Source organism: Syngnathus floridae, chromosome 15 (genome assembly GCF_059516105.1).
Source record: "Syngnathus floridae isolate MCC-2025c chromosome 15, RoL_Sflo_1.0, whole genome shotgun sequence".
NCBI lineage: Eukaryota > Metazoa > Chordata > Actinopteri > Syngnathiformes > Syngnathidae > Syngnathus > Syngnathus floridae.
Window position 1 is genome coordinate 4,484,628 of NC_142427.1, and position 6,224 is coordinate 4,490,851.

Genomic DNA, 6,224 nt, shown 5'->3' on the forward strand with positions numbered 1-6,224 from the left:
ATAGTTGTTCGGTAAATGACAGTTAATGTAAGCCAAAGGGTTTCTTCATTTCAGATTTTTTTTCTTCCAATTCAGTTCCTGGCTGGTGACAGTGGGGTGTTGTTAAACGACGGTGCTGCATACCGATCAGTCATTCGCTTGCCTGGTGGCAAAAATCGCTTGTTAGGTTCATTCTTCCTGTGGAATGACACAATCATTGGGGGGAAGGGATGTCAAAACATTGTGATACGCAGACAATTGGTCGAGACAGAGGAGGAGGTTTATGCATCGCCGATCACCTAACAAGCTCTTTTTGCCTCCAGGAGAATAATTGACCCATCGGTATGCAGGAAAGTGGTTGTCTATTCAGACAGCATCAACACCTAAGGAAGGTCACCTAAAATAGTAAAAAAAAACAAAAAAAACATTTATAACGGAATACATTTAAGTAGGCACAACGGCAATATAGATAATTCCTTGGTAGAAAGATGATATGCTGCTATTCCTCCGAAGCAACAAATGGTGTTCCTTCATTTAGCTGACCTCAGGAAGAAGGACAAAGAAAATGTGTGGCACGCATGTCTTCAAGGCTGTGTGATTCACCCAAGTCTATTTTTCCCACCAATGTGGTCCAGTCAGCTAAAAGCGTTTGGATACCTCCCGTCATTGCGAGCAGGGTTGTTATCATCCAGTATTACGAGTATTAAATCTTGATTCATACAGAATACCAAATATCATTCGTGCTTCAGATACATCAAATCTCAATTAATCCAATGACAGATATAAGACTGTTCTTTGTTTCTGACACATGAGGATTGTGTCAAACCGTTGCAGTGTCACGACAACCACTGGTGAGAGAATTTAATCGGTCTCGTCGGTATTTGTGGCTGCAGTCTTCTGGATACCTTGAAATAAGGCTGGTATACTTTATATCGCTACTTGTTTATCCCTACCCGCAATATAGTGACTAGCCTAAATCCCTTCTTGAAACCTGCTGTGTTACATTTCAAATTAGTGACAAATCCTTTTATTATTTGCAATGTACCATGAAAGGATGACAATCCATTTGGTACAGCTATATCATATTACCTCTCTTTCATTTTTAATGGATCTACTCACCCAGATAGAAAATCAATATCGTCATATGTGTGCCGTTTTATGTGCTCGTCATTTTAACCTTTCCAAACATCCACATTTTAATACTCATCAAGACTTTTGCATGTATTACACTTTGCATTGAGAATCCTCCTTGCTAAAAACACTGAATCATTTGCATAAGACTTCAGTACATAGTCAAGTTCTCGTGTCCACTTTATGGCTCGGAGTTCTATCAGCACACCTCATTACCTTTTATTGAGTACAAACTGTGGAGGCAGTTGGTTCAATCCTGCAGTCAAATATGTAATTTCTAAGTATCCCGTCACGTCATTTGATGTTTTCTGCTATTTCTCCTCGACTATACGGTACAAATGGCAGCACAAAACAACGGGTCACTGAACCGCCATAACCGAGCGAGCCACCAGACGCTGACACAATACATTTCCCTCTCCATGAGAGCTTCTCTGGTAAATAGACACACTGAGAAATTAGATTTGGCAGGTCATTCCGTTCCACCCTTGGGGAATCTGCAACTTTGGGACAGCATGATTGTATGTATTTATTTATTTATTTATTTGAGCTCAAAATAAACAGTTCATTTACAGTTAAGTGTACTGGTGCGGTGCATTGCAATTCTCCTCAACCTTTTCAAGCGATGACAAGGTAAACAACTTTTCACCAATCATAAAGACATGCAGGATGGCATGAAAAACATTGACTCTTTTTTTTTTCCAACAATCCAATGGCATACCGCTTTCAATTGAAAAATACAAGTCAGCAAGCGAAAATGCCAAAACTGATTTAATGTTGGGAATATTTTTTTTTTTTGTTGCATTCTTCTTCTCCTTTGCTCAAGTCATGTAACGTTTTTGCCCAGAGCTGATGGCACCGCTGAAGGATAATCTCCTGTTCGCAGCACTCACACATTATTCTTGCATGCCCCCCCGCATGTGTCTTGGCAACGGACGACCAATTGAAGCAGGCCATCATTGAACTCCTGCAGCTCTTCATGCATAGGTGGTGCTCAAATGATTTCCACTTGAATTTTTGAGTGCTGAATGAGGCCTAACTTAAGTGGAGTACATAGAGCAATCCATTCGTCTCCCATGAGTACAGTACATCAGCTACTAAATATGACTACTACTAAATTAGCATGTTTTCTTTTCTTGATTTGCTATACTGGCAACAAAATGCATTCTATTTCCTTTGTGCGTAAACAAGCTAAACAAAATGTATGCTCTTCTCTTCATCAAGGCACAAACATGATTGTGCCATAACATTGACCTTCGCTTTTGTTGACATAAAGCGCATGCAAGCTGCCCCCTCGTAGCCTGAGGAAACCAGAGCCAGATAAAATCAGATTTGTCTTGACAGAGGAAAACCCACTGAACCTGAAAATTGAAGTATGACACATGGATTTACACAGTAGATATCATCAGCAAGTCATTGCCACATTTGTCATGAATCTGGATTTCTGTTGCCAGTCTTTACTGTCACTGCTCACTTGTTTAATTTCACAGCCAAGTTTACGCAACTGATGACGAAGACCTATCATGCATTTGTAGAGCACTTGCATAGCAATTTCTTTTCCAGTTAGGACACCAATCACTTATAGCCACTCTCCTCTCTCTCGCTGGATTCCACTCTAGGAAAGGTCTCCATTCATCCACTTGCGCTTGATTGATGGATGACCTTCAGGTTCCTCTCTGGGTAAGAAATGAGTGCTGACAAGTAATTGCCCAATGTGAAACTTGCATTTCTTGCAATAGCAAAAATAACGTGCAATTCCACCTCACCTTCACGCTGGCAAGCTCACACTCCATTTGGCCTCCTGTAGACTCTCTAAAATGACATTCTGGCAGGTGTTCAAACCTGTTCCGCTTGAACACTGCACAAAAGGTTTATTGTTCACCTGCTTGGCTATTTTGCATGCCTTTCCTTCTTGGGATACATCCACCGGGGGAACTCCCCCCCACCCCCAGACTTAAGCAAGTTAGTTTTGTGCCCACCAACATGATAGAAAGCTAATAATGTGAATTCAAAAGCTAACTGAATCTGAATTGTATCTCCACCAGGCAGGTGATAGTCATTAACGTTAGCGCTTTTTTTTGCTCTAGCATTTGCCATACCATCATTTTTATCCTTATGAAGTGTGCTTAATAATTGAATTCACAGGGAGAAATATCACCTCTCGGCTTTCCAGAGACATATTTCTTTAAGATGTATGACAACGCAAATAACAGGACCAGCACCATAGCCTTAAATTTATTTGTCAATTTATCAGGTTGGTAGTGTTGCTTAGTGTGTGTGTGTGGCCAAGCTGACCAAAAATTTTTATCACAGATAGATTCAAACTGGGCAGTCTTTTAGGAGACATAGATGGAAGATAAATCATTTGAATCATTTGGCAAATGGGAAAGATGGTCTATCTTTTATCCTTGTACAAATAATATTCAGTTGTTCACAACTTTCAGTGGGTGCATTATTACCAAAAGATGCAACATTTTCATTAAAGTGCAAAGTTATTCATTTCAACAGAAGCATATATTGCATGGAAACTATTCCGTATTTTTCTTGTGCCTTGCAAGCAAAACAGTCAAGCAGATTGAGAGATGGGCTCAAGAAAACTCTCTTGGTGTGAACTTTAAAGCAGTAAAATTCTTGCTTTCCATTTCATTCACATCCTTTCTTTAGCTTTATCAAGTGGATTATATAAGTGTATGCAAATTGTTTTCGTCTTGAAATGAAGCATATTTCTAAACATTTGACAAAACTCAGAAAGGACAATATGACAATCAGGCCAAAACAGAAGCATGCATTCACAAAATGACTGAAAGAGGATACTTCTAGTCAGATTTATTAACAAGATTAGGGACGGCTGAGTAGCGCACAAGGGCAAGCCAGTACAAGATTAGATGAGAGTGAATAGAGTGGAGCAAAAAAAAAAAAAAAGCAGGCCAGTCAAAATTCATCATTTTATTTCTACCAATCATTATTTAGCCAAGATTTTTCTACTTTGGAAAAATCTCCTAACACCCAAAAATTGTCATTTGGGAAACTGTAATCTAGGGAGTGAATGATTTCTAAACTCTTCACAAGACTGCTTATGTACAGGTTAATTCATGTCTTATCTGATGAATTACCAAGAGCTGATGTTGAATGCATAAGACTGGGTGTTCCTCTGCATGGACCTTATATTGACCAAATATATATATATTAAAAAAAAAAATCAATGAGCTGTTTCAAGTCTGACCACATTAAATATTTATATTTGCCTAATGTAGTGTTAGTTTTTGTTGTAAATTATTCTTGGCTGTTTCTGACATTGCCAACAACCTTTTTCTTTATTGTGTATGATAATTACAGTATGTTTGAGGCGTCTCCTCCATCATTGTTGGCGGTGACAGCCTCATTTACAATAAATGTGAGCATGAAACAGAGCTAGTGTTAAACTCATGTAGGGTATATATCAAAATGGACTCTGTATTGGAAGCAAGCCTGCTAAAATTGATTTGCTGTAGTAGTTTGCACCCAATATGTAAACACTGGACATGTGTTGTGCTCCGAGTAAAACATTGAACATGGATTCCTTTCATCTATCTCAGAATTTTCCAGTACATAATGTGTAAAATGACATCTACATGTCGATTCCGGTGTGTTGAAAATTGTTTATTCACGGACGTCAACATTTTGCCATTGAAAAAGAATGAACAATTTCAAAAGTCACTGGAAGAAATTGAACGCTTTCTCTGTGTGCCTGTGCTCCGTCCTATCTTGTGATGGCACATGTCTTGGCCCATGCTGTGAGTGCTCCTGCTGAGTTGTAATAACATACCTCAGTGCTGTCTGAAATATTCATAGCCAGGTAAGCCCATCACTTTGTGCCAGTCACATGAATCCTTATGATCACTCTTCCCTGCTTTTGCCTCCAGGTGACTTTATTCCACCTGACTTTCACTGCATACAAGTCACCCCTCAGCTCCTGGTTGTGTCTTGCACCCCCACCCAATGTTAAAGCCTCCAGCTGCAAATGCCACTCTTTATTGCATGTGCTTTTTCTTCAAATGGCCTGAAAACAATAACTGTCAGGAATCCTACTTTATTCCCAACGCTGTGTGAAAAAAAAAATCCCTCCCTCTACATGTTCACGGGGTTTATACATGGCGAGACAACCGGTAACTCGTACCCGTTTAAACATTGGCTAACTACCATATTTTGTTGGACTATAAGGTGCATTTAAAATCTAGAGTAAGGACATTGGTGAGCAGAATGACTAGCGATGTTCAAAAATAAATTTCAGACTGTGGAAGCATCCCTTTTTCTTCTTGAACCAACGGTTATGTAGTTAGTTGCGTGGTGATTGAGCAAGAAATAAATAGTTTTGATTTTCTTATTTCGATAAAAACACGGTCTATATTTTGTCATATGCGGCTAAACGGTGAAGATAGAATAAATTTGTTTTTATAAAAATACATAATATTTTGACCAAAAATTCCAAACCTAGGTGGTACACACTAACATGTTTACATTATTTAAAATTGATAACGTCATCTTTGTAAAGAATTGTTCAGCAACTATTTTATTTGTAAGTTTCAGCCTGCAAAGAAATTCGTTAATAACCTTGAAATAGTTCAGAATCAACAACAAATGATAAACTTTTAGGCTTGAGCAAGGTAAGTCTATACATATACAAGTATGTATCACTTTTCAAATGGTTGGAGTGAGGTCAGGAAAGGGTAGAGCATGCCTGTGAGCAAGCTGTCATCTCTCCTCAGTGGAGGTCTGCCCACGAGGTCAAAACTGCAACAGGTCAATCACCATTAGTAAGGAAGCAACAGACTGGCAGGAGTTGCCTCTTACAAGTGGGAGCAAGGCACAAGCCAAACAAACAAATGGCAGAGGATTCGCCGTTAAGCCGCTGGGAAGGAAGACCCAAGAGTACCTCTAACTTACATTCCAACAACTAAGTTCCACGAAGTAGAAAGACTAACAGTTAAAAAGGCGATGATGGCCAGAGCCTGACTTTTCTGTCACTGAGAATCGCTCATCTTCGTGGCAGAGATGAACTTTGGTTGGTGAAATGGATTTCGGGCTGTGGATTACTGTACAAGCATTGACCCAAATTCCCTCAAAAACCACACTTCAAC